Below are 15,944 nucleotides of genomic sequence, written 5' to 3'. Positions count from 1 at the left end.
TGGTGCTTTTGGAGGAATTCGTTGTAAACGGGAAATCTTCACATACAAACTAAACAGAAGCGTTCTCAGGAACTGCTTTGGGATGTGTGCATTCAAATCACAGAGTTGAGCCTTCCTATTGACAGAGTAGTTTTGAAACAGTCTTTTTGTAGAATCTGCAAGTGGATATTTGGAGACATTTGACGCCTCTGATGGAGATGGAAATATCTTCCCATAGGAACTAGACAGAAGCTTTCTCGGAAACTGCTTTGTGATGTGTGTATTCACATCACAGACTGGAACTCTACTTCCGATAGAGCAGTTTTGAAACAGTCTTTCTGTAGAATCTGCAAGTGTTCATTTGGAGCGCTTTGAAGCCTACGGTGGAGAAGGAAATATCTTCACTTAAAAACTGGACAGAAGCATTCCGAGCAAATTCTTTGAGATGTGCGCACTAAACTAACAGAGTTGAATCTGTGTTTTGATAGAGCAGTATTGAAACACTCGTTTTGTAGGATCTGCTTGTGGATATATGTAACACTTTGAGGAATTCGTTGGAAACGGGATTTTTCATATAAATCTAGACAGAAGTTTTCTGAGAAAGTTCCTTGTGATGTGGACAATCATCTCACAGAGTTGAAGCTTTCTTTTGATAGAGCAGTTTTGAAACACACTTTTTGTGGAATCTGCAAGTGTTCATTTGGAGCGCTTTGACGCCTACAGCGGAATAGGAAACATCTTATGATAAAAACTAGACAGAAGCATTCTCAGAAGCATTGTAGTGATGTGTGCATTCAACGGCCAGAGTTGAACCGTTCTTTTGATAGAGCAGTTTTGAAACACTCCTTTTGTACCGTCTGCTTTTGGATATATGGAGCTCTTGGAGGAATTCGTTGTAAACGGGAAATCTTCACATACAAACTAAACAGAAGCGTTCTCAGGAACTGCTTTGGGATGTGTGCATTCAACTCACAGAGTTGAGCCTTCCTTTTGACAGAGTAGTTTTGAAACAGTCTTTTTGTAGAATCTGCAAGTGGATATTTGGAGACATTTGACGCCTGTGATGGAGATGGAAATATCTTCCCATAGGAACTAGACAGAAGCTTTCTCAGAAACTGCTTTGTGATGTGTGTATTCACATCACAGACTGGAACTCTACTTCCGATAGAGCAGTTTTGAAACAGTGTTTCTGTAGAATCTGCAAGTGTTCATTTGGAGCGCTTTGAAGCCTACAGTGGAGAAGGAAATATCTTCACTTAAAAACTGGACAGAAGCATTCCGAGCAAATTCTTTGAGATGTGCGCACTCAACTAACAGTGTTGAACATGTGTTTTGATAGAGCAGTATTGAAACACTCGTTTTGTAGGATCTGCTTGTGGATATATGTAACAAATTGAGGAATTCGTAGGAAACGGGATTTTTCATATAAATCTAGACAGAAATATTCTGAGAAAGTTCCTTGTGATGTGGGCAATCATCTCACAGAGTTGAAGCTTTCTTTTGATAGAGCAGTTTTGAAACACACTTTTTGTTGAATCTGCAATTGTTCATTTGGAGCGCTTTGACGCCTACAGCGGAATAGGAAACATCTTATGATAAAAACTAGACAGAAGCATTCTCAGAAGCTTTGTAGTGATGTGTGCATTCAACGGCCAGAGTTGAACCGTGCTTTTCATAGAGAAGTTTTGAAACACTCCTTTTGTACCGTCTGCTTTTGCATATTTGGTGCTTTTGGAGGAATTCGTTGTAAACGGGAAATCTTCACATACAAACTAAACAGAAGCGTTCTCAGGAACTGCTTTGGGATGTGTGCATTCAAATCACAGAGTTGAGCCTTCCTATTGACAGAGTAGTTTTGAAACAGTCTTTTTGTAGAATCTGCAAGTGGATATTTGGAGACATTTGACGCCTCTGATGGAGATGGAAATATCTTCCCATAGGAACTAGACAGAAGCTTTCTCGGAAACTGCTTTGTGATGTGTGTATTCACATCACAGACTGGAACTCTACTTCCGATAGAGCAGTTTTGAAACAGTCTTTCTGTAGAATCTGCAAGTGTTCATTTGGAGCGCTTTGAAGCCTACGGTGGAGAAGGAAATATCTTCACTTAAAAACTGGACAGAAGCATTCCGAGCAAATTCTTTGAGATGTGCGCACTAAACTAACAGAGTTGAATCTGTGTTTTGACAGAGCAGTATTGAAACCCTCTTTTTGTAGGATCTGCTTGTGGATATATGTAACACTTTGAGGAATTCGTTGGAAACGGGATTTTTCATATAAATCTAGACAGAAGTTTTCTGAGAAAGTTCCTTGTGATGTGGACAATCATCTCACAGAGTTGAAGCTTTCTTTTGATAGAGCAGTTTTGAAACACACTTTTTGTGGAATCTGCAAGTGTTCATTTGGAGCGCTTTGACGCCTACAGCGGAATAGGAAACATCTTATGATAAAAACTAGACAGAAGCATTCTCAGAAGCATTGTAGTGATGTGTGCATTCAACGGCCAGAGTTGAACCGTTCTTTTGATAGAGCAGTTTTGAAACACTCCTTTTGTACCGTCTGCTTTTGGATATTTGGTGCTTTTGGAGGAATTCGTTGTAAACGGGAAATCTTCACATACAAACTAAACAGAAGCGTTCTCAGGAACTGCTTTGGGATGTGTGCATTCAACTCACAGAGTTGAGCCTTCCTTTTGACAGAGTAGTTTTGAAAGTGTCTTTTTGTAGAATCTGCAAGTGGATATTTGGAGACATTTGACGCCTCTGATGGAGATGGAAATATCTTCCCATAGGAACAAGACAGAAGCTTTCTCAGAAACTGCTTTGTGATGTGTGTATTCACATCACAGACTGGAACTCTACTTCCGATAGAGCAGTTTTGAAACAGTGTTTCTGTAGAATCTGCAAGTGTTCATTTGGAGCGCTTTGAAGCCTACGGTGGAGAAGGAAATATCTTCACTTAAAAACTGGACAGAAGCATTCCGAGCAAATTCTTTGAGATGTGCGCACTCAACTAACAGAGTTGAATCTGTGTTTTGATAGAGCAGTATTGAAACCCTCTTATTGTAGGATCTGCTTGTGGATATATGTAACACTTTGAGGAATTCGTTGGAAACGGGATTTTTCATATAAAACTAGACAGAAGTATTCTGAGAAAGTTCTTTGTGATGTGGGCAATCATCTCACAGAGTTGAAGCTTTCTTTTGATAGAGCAGTTTTGAAACACACTTTTTGTGGAATCTGCAAGTGTTCATTTGGAGCGCTTTGACGCCTACAGCGGAATAGGAAACATCTTATGATAAACACTAGACAGAAGCATTCTCAGAAGCTTTGTAGTGATGTGTGCATTCAACGGCCAGAGTTGAACCGTGCTTTTGATAGAGCAGTTTTGAAACACTCCTTTTGCACCGTCTGCTTTTGGATATTTGGAGCTTTTGGAGGAATTCGTTGTAAACGGGAAACCTTCACATACAAACTAAACAGAAGCGTTCTCAGGAACTGCTTTGGGATGTGTGCATTGAAATCACAGATTTGAGCCTTCCTATTGACAGAGTAGTTTTGAAACAGTCTTTTTGTAGAATCTGCAAGTGGATATTTGGAGACATTTGACGCCTGTGATGGAGATGGAAATATCTTCCCATAGGAACTAGACAGAAGCTTTCTCAGAAACTGCTTTGTGATGTGTGTATTCACATCACAGACTGGAACTCTACTTCCGATAGAGCAGTTTTGAAACAGTCTTTCTGTAGAATCTGCAAGTGTTCATTTGGAGCGCTTTGAAGCCTACGGTGGAGAAGGAAATATCTTCACTTAAAAACTGGACAGAAGCATTCCGAGCAAATTCTTTGAGATGTGCGCACTCAACTAACAGAGTTGAATCTGTGTTTTGGTAGAGCAGTATTGAAACACTCGTTTTGTAGGATCTGCTTGTGGATATATGTAACACTTTGAGGAATTCGTTGGAAACGGGATTTTTCGTATAAAACTAGACAGAAGTATTCTGAGAAAGTTCCTTGTGATGTGGGCAATCATCTCACAGAGTTGAAGCTTTCTTTTGATAGAGCAGTTTTGAAACACACTTTTTGTGGAATCTGCAAGTGTTCATTTGGAGCGCTTTGATGCCTACAGCGGAATAGGAAACATCTTATGATAAAAACTAGACAGAAGCATTCTCAGAAGCTTTGTAGTGATGTGTGCATTCAACGGCCAGAGTTGAACCGTGCTTTTGATAGAGCAGTTTTGAAACACTTCTTTTGCACCGTCTACTTTTGGATATTTGGAGCTCTTGGAGGAATTCGTTGTAAATGGGAAACCTTCACATACAAACTAAACAGAAGCGTTCTCAGGAACTGCTTTGGGATGTGTGCATTCAAATCAGAGTTGAGCCTTCCTATTGACAGAGTAGTTTTGAAACAGTCTTTTTGTAGAATCTCTGCTTTTGGATGTGTGCATTCAAATCACAGAGTTGAGCCTTCCTATTGACAGAGTAGTTTTGAAACAGTCTTTTTGTAGAATCTGCAAGTGGATATTTGGAGACATTTGACGCCTGTGATGGAGATGGAAATATCTTCCCATAGGAACTAGACAGAAGCTTTCTCAGAAACAGCTTTGTGATGTGTGTATTCACATCACAGACTGGAACTCTACTTCCCATAGAGCAGTTTTGAAACAGTCTTTCTGTAGAATCTGCAAGTGTTCATTTGGAGCGCTTTGAAGCCTACGGTGGAGAAGGAAATATCTTCACTTAAAAACTGGACAGAAGCATTCCGAGAAAATTCTTTGAGATGTGCGCACTCAACTAACAGAGTTGAATCTGTGTTTTGATAGAGCAGTATTGAAACACTCGTGTTGTAGGATCTGCTTGTGGATATATGTAACACTTTGAGGAATTCGTTGGAAACGGGATTTTTCATATAAATCTAGACAGAAGTATTCTGAGAAAGTACCTTGTGATGTGGGCAATCATCTCACAGAGTTGAAGCTTTCTTTTGATAGAGCAGTTTTGAAACACACTTTTTGTGGAATCTGCAAGTGTTCATTTGGAGCGCTTTGACGCCTACAGCGGAATAGGAAACATCTTATGATAAAAACTAGACAGAAGCATTCTCAGAAGCTTTGTAGTGATGTGTGCATTCAACGGCCAGAGTTGAACCGTTCTTTTGATAGAGCAGTTTTGAAACACTCCTTTTGTACCGTCTGCTTTTGGATATATGGAGCTCTTGGAGGAATTCGTTGTAAACGGGAAATCTTCACATACAAACTAAACAGAAGCGTTCTCAGGAACTGCTTTGGGATGTGTGCATTCAACTCACAGAGTTGAGCCTTCCTTTTGACAGAGTAGTTTTGAAAGTGTCTTTTTGTAGAATCTGCAAGTGGATATTTGGAGACATTTGACGCCTGTGATGGAGATGGAAATATCTTCCCATAGGAACTAGACAGAAGCTTTCTCAGAAACTGCTTTGTGATGTGTGTATTCACATCACAGACTGGAACTCTACTTCCGATAGAGCAGTTTTGAAACAGTGTTTCTGTAGAATCTGCAAGTGTTCATTTGGAGCGCTTTGAAGCCTACGGTGGAGAAGGAAATATCTTCACTTAAAAACTGGACAGAAGCATTCCGAGCAAATTCTTTGAGATGTGCGCACTCAACTAACAGAGTTGAATCTGTGTTTTGATAGAGCAGTATTGAAACACTCGTTTTGTAGGATCTGCTTGTGGATATATGTAACAAATTGAGGAATTCGTAGGAAACGGGATTTTTCATATAAATCTAGACAGAAATATTCTGAGAAAGTTCCTTGTGATGTGGGCAATCATCTCACAGAGTTGAAGCTTTCTTTTGATAGAGCAGTTTTGAAACACACTTTTTGTGGAATCTGCAATTGTTCATTTGGAGCGCTTTGACGCCTACAGCGGAATAGGAAACATCTTATGATAAAAACTAGACAGAAGCATTCTCAGAAGCTTTGTAGTGATGTGTGCATTCAACGGCCAGAGTTGAACCGTGCTTTTGATAGAGCAGTTTTGAAACACTCCTTTTGTACCGTCTGCTTTTGGATATTTGGTGCTTTTGGAGGAATTCGTTGTAAACGGGAAATCTTCACATACAAACTAAACAGAAGCGTTCTCAGGAACTGCTTTGGGATGTGTGCATTCAAATCACAGAGTTGAGCCTTCCTATTGACAGAGTAGTTTTGAAACAGTCTTTTTGTAGAATCTGCAAGTGGATATTTGGAGACATTTGACGCCTCTGATGGAGATGGAAATATCTTCCCATAGGAACTAGACAGAAGCTTTCTCGGAAACTGCTTTGTGATGTGTGTATTCACATCACAGACTGGAACTCTACTTCCGATAGAGCAGTTTTGAAACAGTCTTTCTGTAGAATCTGCAAGTGTTCATTTGGAGCGCTTTGAAGCCTACGGTGGAGAAGGAAATATCTTCACTTAAAAACTGGACAGAAGCATTCCGAGCAAATTCTTTGAGATGTGCGCACTAAACTAACAGAGTTGAATCTGTGTTTTGATAGAGCAGTATTGAAACACTCGTTTTGTAGGATCTGCTTGTGGATATATGTAACACTTTGAGGAATTCGTTGGAAACGGGATTTTTCATATAAATCTAGACAGAAGTTTTCTGAGAAAGTTCCTTGTGATGTGGACAATCATCTCACAGAGTTGAAGCTTTCTTTTGATAGAGCAGTTTTGAAACACACTTTTTGTGGAATCTGCAAGTGTTCATTTGGAGCGCTTTGACGCCTACAGCGGAATAGGAAACATCTTATGATAAAAACTAGACAGAAGCATTCTCAGAAGCATTGTAGTGATGTGTGCATTCAACGGCCAGAGTTGAACCGTTCTTTTGATAGAGCAGTTTTGAAACACTCCTTTTGTACCGTCTGCTTTTGGATATATGGAGCTCTTGGAGGAATTCGTTGTAAACGGGAAATCTTCACATACAAACTAAACAGAAGCGTTCTCAGGAACTGCTTTGGGATGTGTGCATTCAACTCACAGAGTTGAGCCTTCCTTTTGACAGAGTAGTTTTGAAACAGTCTTTTTGTAGAATCTGCAAGTGGATATTTGGAGACATTTGACGCCTGTGATGGAGATGGAAATATCTTCCCATAGGAACTAGACAGAAGCTTTCTCAGAAACTGCTTTGTGATGTGTGTATTCACATCACAGACTGGAACTCTACTTCCGATAGAGCAGTTTTGAAACAGTGTTTCTGTAGAATCTGCAAGTGTTCATTTGGAGCGCTTTGAAGCCTACAGTGGAGAAGGAAATATCTTCACTTAAAAACTGGACAGAAGCATTCCGAGCAAATTCTTTGAGATGTGCGCACTCAACTAACAGTGTTGAACATGTGTTTTGATAGAGCAGTATTGAAACACTCGTTTTGTAGGATCTGCTTGTGGATATATGTAACAAATTGAGGAATTCGTAGGAAACGGGATTTTTCATATAAATCTAGACAGAAATATTCTGAGAAAGTTCCTTGTGATGTGGGCAATCATCTCACAGAGTTGAAGCTTTCTTTTGATAGAGCAGTTTTGAAACACACTTTTTGTTGAATCTGCAATTGTTCATTTGGAGCGCTTTGACGCCTACAGCGGAATAGGAAACATCTTATGATAAAAACTAGACAGAAGCATTCTCAGAAGCTTTGTAGTGATGTGTGCATTCAACGGCCAGAGTTGAACCGTGCTTTTGATAGAGAAGTTTTGAAACACTCCTTTTGTACCGTCTGCTTTTGGATATTTGGTGCTTTTGGAGGAATTCGTTGTAAACGGGAAATCTTCACATACAAACTAAACAGAAGCGTTCTCAGGAACTGCTTTGGGATGTGTGCATTCAAATCACAGAGTTGAGCCTTCCTATTGACAGAGTAGTTTTGAAACAGTCTTTTTGTAGAATCTGCAAGTGGATATTTGGAGACATTTGACGCCTCTGATGGAGATGGAAATATCTTCCCATAGGAACTAGACAGAAGCTTTCTCGGAAACTGCTTTGTGATGTGTGTATTCACATCACAGACTGGAACTCTACTTCCGATAGAGCAGTTTTGAAACAGTCTTTCTGTAGAATCTGCAAGTGTTCATTTGGAGCGCTTTGAAGCCTACGGTGGAGAAGGAAATATCTTCACTTAAAAACTGGACAGAAGCATTCCGAGCAAATTCTTTGAGATGTGCGCACTAAACTAACAGAGTTGAATCTGTGTTTTGATAGAGCAGTATTGAAACCCTCTTTTTGTAGGATCTGCTTGTGGATATATGTAACACTTTGAGGAATTCGTTGGAAACGGGATTTTTCATATAAATCTAGACAGAAGTTTTCTGAGAAAGTTCCTTGTGATGTGGACAATCATCTCACAGAGTTGAAGCTTTCTTTTGATAGAGCAGTTTTGAAACACACTTTTTGTGGAATCTGCAAGTGTTCATTTGGAGCGCTTTGACGCCTACAGCGGAATAGGAAACATCTTATGATAAAAACTAGACAGAAGCATTCTCAGAAGCATTGTAGTGATGTGTGCATTCAACGGCCAGAGTTGAACCGTTCTTTTGATAGAGCAGTTTTGAAACACTCCTTTTGTACCGTCTGCTTTTGGATATTTGGTGCTTTTGGAGGAATTCGTTGTAAACGGGAAATCTTCACATACAAACTAAACAGAAGCGTTCTCAGGAACTGCTTTGGGATGTGTGCATTCAACTCACAGAGTTGAGCCTTCCTTTTGACAGAGTAGTTTTGAAAGTGTCTTTTTGTAGAATCTGCAAGTGGATATTTGGAGACATTTGACGCCTCTGATGGAGATGGAAATATCTTCCCATAGGAACAAGACAGAAGCTTTCTCAGAAACTGCTTTGTGATGTGTGTATTCACATCACAGACTGGAACTCTACTTCCGATAGAGCAGTTTTGAAACAGTGTTTCTGTAGAATCTGCAAGTGTTCATTTGGAGCGCTTTGAAGCCTACGGTGGAGAAGGAAATATCTTCACTTAAAAACTGGACAGAAGCATTCCGAGCAAATTCTTTGAGATGTGCGCACTCAACTAACAGAGTTGAATCTGTGTTTTGATAGAGCAGTATTGAAACCCTCTTATTGTAGGATCTGCTTGTGGATATATGTAACACTTTGAGGAATTCGTTGGAAACGGGATTTTTCATATAAAACTAGACAGAAGTATTCTGAGAAAGTTCTTTGTGATGTGGGCAATCATCTCACAGAGTTGAAGCTTTCTTTTGATAGAGCAGTTTTGAAACACACTTTTTGTGGAATCTGCAAGTGTTCATTTGGAGCGCTTTGACGCCTACAGCGGAATAGGAAACATCTTATGATAAACACTAGACAGAAGCATTCTCAGAAGCTTTGTAGTGATGTGTGCATTCAACGGCCAGAGTTGAACCGTGCTTTTGATAGAGCAGTTTTGAAACACTCCTTTTGCACCGTCTGCTTTTGGATATTTGGAGCTTTTGGAGGAATTCGTTGTAAACGGGAAACCTTCACATACAAACTAAACAGAAGCGTTCTCAGGAACTGCTTTGGGATGTGTGCATTGAAATCACAGATTTGAGCCTTCCTATTGACAGAGTAGTTTTGAAACAGTCTTTTTGTAGAATCTGCAAGTGGATATTTGGAGACATTTGACGCCTGTGATGGAGATGGAAATATCTTCCCATAGGAACTAGACAGAAGCTTTCTCAGAAACTGCTTTGTGATGTGTGTATTCACATCACAGACTGGAACTCTACTTCCGATAGAGCAGTTTTGAAACAGTCTTTCTGTAGAATCTGCAAGTGTTCATTTGGAGCGCTTTGAAGCCTACGGTGGAGAAGGAAATATCTTCACTTAAAAACTGGACAGAAGCATTCCGAGCAAATTCTTTGAGATGTGCGCACTCAACTAACAGAGTTGAATCTGTGTTTTGGTAGAGCAGTATTGAAACACTCGTTTTGTAGGATCTGCTTGTGGATATATGTAACACTTTGAGGAATTCGTTGGAAACGGGATTTTTCATATAAAACTAGACAGAAGTATTCTGAGAAAGTTCCTTGTGATGTGGGCAATCATCTCACAGAGTTGAAGCTTTCTTTTGATAGAGCAGTTTTGAAACACACTTTTTGTGGAATCTGCAAGTGTTCATTTGGAGCGCTTTGATGCCTACAGCGGAATAGGAAACATCTTATGATAAAAACTAGACAGAAGCATTCTCAGAAGCTTTGTAGTGATGTGTGCATTCAACGGCCAGAGTTGAACCGTGCTTTTGATAGAGCAGTTTTGAAACACTTCTTTTGCACCGTCTACTTTTGGATATTTGGAGCTCTTGGAGGAATTCGTTGTAAATGGGAAACCTTCACATACAAACTAAACAGAAGCGTTCTCAGGAACTGCTTTGGGATGTGTGCATTCAAATCAGAGTTGAGCCTTCCTATTGACAGAGTAGTTTTGAAACAGTCTTTTTGTAGAATCTCTGCTTTTGGATGTGTGCATTCAAATCACAGAGTTGAGCCTTCCTATTGACAGAGTAGTTTTGAAACAGTCTTTTTGTAGAATCTGCAAGTGGATATTTGGAGACATTTGACGCCTGTGATGGAGATGGAAATATCTTCCCATAGGAACTAGACAGAAGCTTTCTCAGAAACAGCTTTGTGATGTGTGTATTCACATCACAGACTGGAACTCTACTTCCCATAGAGCAGTTTTGAAACAGTCTTTCTGTAGAATCTGCAAGTGTTCATTTGGAGCGCTTTGAAGCCTACGGTGGAGAAGGAAATATCTTCACTTAAAAACTGGACAGAAGCATTCCGAGCAAATTCTTTGAGATGTGCGCACTCAACTAACAGAGTTGAATCTGTGTTTTGATAGAGCAGTATTGAAACACTCGTGTTGTAGGATCTGCTTGTGGATATATGTAACACTTTGAGGAATTCGTTGGAAACGGGATTTTTCATATAAATCTAGACAGAAGTATTCTGAGAAAGTACCTTGTGATGTGGGCAATCATCTCACAGAGTTGAAGCTTTCTTTTGATAGAGCAGTTTTGAAACACACTTTTTGTGGAATCTGCAAGTGTTCATTTGGAGCGCTTTGACGCCTACAGCGGAATAGGAAACATCTTATGATAAAAACTAGACAGAAGCATTCTCAGAAGCATTGTAGTGATGTGTGCATTCAACGGCCAGAGTTGAACCGTTCTTTTGATAGAGCAGTTTTGAAACACTCCTTTTGTACCGTCTGCTTTTGGATATTTGGTGCTTTTGGAGGAATTCGTTGTAAACGGGAAATCTTCACATACAAACTAAACAGAAGCGTTCTCAGGAACTGCTTTGGGATGTGTGCATTCAACTCACAGAGTTGAGCCTTCCTTTTGACAGAGTAGTTTTGAAAGTGTCTTTTTGTAGAATCTGCAAGTGGATATTTGGAGACATTTGACGCCTCTGATGGAGATGGAAATATCTTCCCATAGGAACAAGACAGAAGCTTTCTCAGAAACTGCTTTGTGATGTGTGTATTCACATCACAGACTGGAACTCTACTTCCGATAGAGCAGTTTTGAAACAGTGTTTCTGTAGAATCTGCAAGTGTTCATTTGGAGCGCTTTGAAGCCTACGGTGGAGAAGGAAATATCTTCACTTAAAAACTGGACAGAAGCATTCCGAGCAAATTCTTTGAGATGTGCGCACTCAACTAACAGAGTTGAATCTGTGTTTTGATAGAGCAGTATTGAAACCCTCTTATTGTAGGATCTGCTTGTGGATATATGTAACACTTTGAGGAATTCGTTGGAAACGGGATTTTTCATATAAAACTAGACAGAAGTATTCTGAGAACGTTCTTTGTGATGTGGGCAATCATCTCACAGAGTTGAAGCTTTCTTTTGATAGAGCAGTTTTGAAACACACTTTTTGTGGAATCTGCAAGTGTTCATTTGGAGCGCTTTGACGCCTACAGCGGAATAGGAAACATCTTATGATAAACACTAGACAGAAGCATTCTCAGAAGCTTTGTAGTGATGTGTGCATTCAACGGCCAGAGTTGAACCGTGCTTTTGATAGAGCAGTTTTGAAACACTCCTTTTGCACCGTCTGCTTTTGGATATTTGGAGCTTTTGGAGGAATTCGTTGTAAACGGGAAACCTTCACATACAAACTAAACAGAAGCGTTCTCAGGAACTGCTTTGGGATGTGTGCATTGAAATCACAGATTTGAGCCTTCCTATTGACAGAGTAGTTTTGAAACAGTCTTTTTGTAGAATCTGCAAGTGGATATTTGGAGACATTTGACGCCTGTGATGGAGATGGAAATATCTTCCCATAGGAACTAGACAGAAGCTTTCTCAGAAACTGCTTTGTGATGTGTGTATTCACATCACAGACTGGAACTCTACTTCCGATAGAGCAGTTTTGAAACAGTCTTTCTGTAGAATCTGCAAGTGTTCATTTGGAGCGCTTTGAAGCCTACGGTGGAGAAGGAAATATCTTCACTTAAAAACTGGACAGAAGCATTCCGAGCAAATTCTTTGAGATGTGCGCACTCAACTAACAGAGTTGAATCTGTGTTTTGGTAGAGCAGTATTGAAACACTCGTTTTGTAGGATCTGCTTGTGGATATATGTAACACTTTGAGGAATTCGTTGGAAACGGGATTTTTCATATAAAACTAGACAGAAGTATTCTGAGAAAGTTCCTTGTGATGTGGGCAATCATCTCACAGAGTTGAAGCTTTCTTTTGATAGAGCAGTTTTGAAACACACTTTTTGTGGAATCTGCAAGTGTTCATTTGGAGCGCTTTGATGCCTACAGCGGAATAGGAAACATCTTATGATAAAAACTAGACAGAAGCATTCTCAGAAGCTTTGTAGTGATGTGTGCATTCAACGGCCAGAGTTGAACCGTGCTTTTGATAGAGCAGTTTTGAAACACTTCTTTTGCACCGTCTACTTTTGGATATTTGGAGCTCTTGGAGGAATTCGTTGTAAATGGGAAACCTTCACATACAAACTAAACAGAAGCGTTCTCAGGAACTGCTTTGGGATGTGTGCATTCAAATCAGAGTTGAGCCTTCCTATTGACAGAGTAGTTTTGAAACAGTCTTTTTGTAGAATCTCTGCTTTTGGATGTGTGCATTCAAATCACAGAGTTGAGCCTTCCTATTGACAGAGTAGTTTTGAAACAGTCTTTTTGTAGAATCTGCAAGTGGATATTTGGAGACATTTGACGCCTGTGATGGAGATGGAAATATCTTCCCATAGGAACTAGACAGAAGCTTTCTCAGAAACAGCTTTGTGATGTGTGTATTCACATCACAGACTGGAACTCTACTTCCCATAGAGCAGTTTTGAAACAGTCTTTCTGTAGAATCTGCAAGTGTTCATTTGGAGCGCTTTGAAGCCTACGGTGGAGAAGGAAATATCTTCACTTAAAAACTGGACAGAAGCATTCCGAGAAAATTCTTTGAGATGTGCGCACTCAACTAACAGAGTTGAATCTGTGTTTTGATAGAGCAGTATTGAAACACTCGTGTTGTAGGATCTGCTTGTGGATATATGTAACACTTTGAGGAATTCGTTGGAAACGGGATTTTTCATATAAATCTAGACAGAAGTATTCTGAGAAAGTACCTTGTGATGTGGGCAATCATCTCACAGAGTTGAAGCTTTCTTTTGATAGAGCAGTTTTGAAACACACTTTTTGTGGAATCTGCAAGTGTTCATTTGGAGCGCTTTGACGCCTACAGCGGAATAGGAAACATCTTATGATAAAAACTAGACAGAAGCATTCTCAGAAGCTTTGTAGTGATGTGTGCATTCAACGGCCAGAGTTGAACCGTTCTTTTGATAGAGCAGTTTTGAAACACTCCTTTTGTACCGTCTGCTTTTGGATATATGGAGCTCTTGGAGGAATTCGTTGTAAACGGGAAATCTTCACATACAAACTAAACAGAAGCGTTCTCAGGAACTGCTTTGGGATGTGTGCATTCAACTCACAGAGTTGAGCCTTCCTTTTGACAGAGTAGTTTTGAAAGTGTCTTTTTGTAGAATCTGCAAGTGGATATTTGGAGACATTTGACGCCTGTGATGGAGATGGAAATATCTTCCCATAGGAACTAGACAGAAGCTTTCTCAGAAACTGCTTTGTGATGTGTGTATTCACATCACAGACTGGAACTCTACTTCCGATAGAGCAGTTTTGAAACAGTGTTTCTGTAGAATCTGCAAGTGTTCATTTGGAGCGCTTTGAAGCCTACGGTGGAGAAGGAAATATCTTCACTTAAAAACTGGACAGAAGCATTCCGAGCAAATTCTTTGAGATGTGCGCACTCAACTAACAGAGTTGAATCTGTGTTTTGATAGAGCAGTATTGAAACACTCGTTTTGTAGGATCTGCTTGTGGATATATGTAACAAATTGAGGAATTCGTAGGAAACGGGATTTTTCATATAAATCTAGACAGAAATATTCTGAGAAAGTTCCTTGTGATGTGGGCAATCATCTCACAGAGTTGAAGCTTTCTTTTGATAGAGCAGTTTTGAAACACACTTTTTGTGGAATCTGCAATTGTTCATTTGGAGCGCTTTGACGCCTACAGCGGAATAGGAAACATCTTATGATAAAAACTAGACAGAAGCATTCTCAGAAGCTTTGTAGTGATGTGTGCATTCAACGGCCAGAGTTGAACCGTGCTTTTGATAGAGCAGTTTTGAAACACTCCTTTTGTACCGTCTGCTTTTGGATATTTGGTGCTTTTGGAGGAATTCGTTGTAAACGGGAAATCTTCACATACAAACTAAACAGAAGCGTTCTCAGGAACTGCTTTGGGATGTGTGCATTCAAATCACAGAGTTGAGCCTTCCTATTGACAGAGTAGTTTTGAAACAGTCTTTTTGTAGAATCTGCAAGTGGATATTTGGAGACATTTGACGCCTCTGATGGAGATGGAAATATCTTCCCATAGGAACTAGACAGAAGCTTTCTCGGAAACTGCTTTGTGATGTGTGTATTCACATCACAGACTGGAACTCTACTTCCGATAGAGCAGTTTTGAAACAGTCTTTCTGTAGAATCTGCAAGTGTTCATTTGGAGCGCTTTGAAGCCTACGGTGGAGAAGGAAATATCTTCACTTAAAAACTGGACAGAAGCATTCCGAGCAAATTCTTTGAGATGTGCGCACTAAACTAACAGAGTTGAATCTGTGTTTTGATAGAGCAGTATTGAAACACTCGTTTTGTAGGATCTGCTTGTGGATATATGTAACACTTTGAGGAATTCGTTGGAAACGGGATTTTTCATATAAATCTAGACAGAAGTTTTCTGAGAAAGTTCCTTGTGATGTGGACAATCATCTCACAGAGTTGAAGCTTTCTTTTGATAGAGCAGTTTTGAAACACACTTTTTGTGGAATCTGCAAGTGTTCATTTGGAGCGCTTTGACGCCTACAGCGGAATAGGAAACATCTTATGATAAAAACTAGACAGAAGCATTCTCAGAAGCATTGTAGTGTTGTGTGCATTCAACGGCCAGAGTTGAACCGTTCTTTTGATAGAGCAGTTTTGAAACACTCCTTTTGTACCGTCTGCTTTTGGATATATGGAGCTCTTGGAGGAATTCGTTGTAAACGGGAAATCTTCACATACAAACTAAACAGAAGCGTTCTCAGGAACTGCTTTGGGATGTGTGCATTCAACTCACAGAGTTGAGCCTTCCTTTTGACAGAGTAGTTTTGAAAGTGTCTTTTTGTAGAATCTGCAAGTGGATATTTGGAGACATTTGACGCCTGTGATGGAGATGGAAATATCTTCCCATAGGAACAAGACAGAAGCTTTCTCAGAAACTGCTTTGTGATGTGTGTATTCACATCACAGACTGGAACTCTATTTCCGATAGAGCAGTTTTGAAACAGTGTTTCTGTAGAATCTGCAAGTGTTCATTTGGAGCGCTTTGAAGCCTACGGTGGAGAAGGAAATA

The sequence above is a fragment of the Pan troglodytes genome, chromosome 4, assembly GCF_028858775.2.
Source record: "Pan troglodytes isolate AG18354 chromosome 4, NHGRI_mPanTro3-v2.0_pri, whole genome shotgun sequence".
NCBI lineage: Eukaryota > Metazoa > Chordata > Mammalia > Primates > Hominidae > Pan > Pan troglodytes.
Note: the sequence above shows the minus strand (reverse complement) of the source record.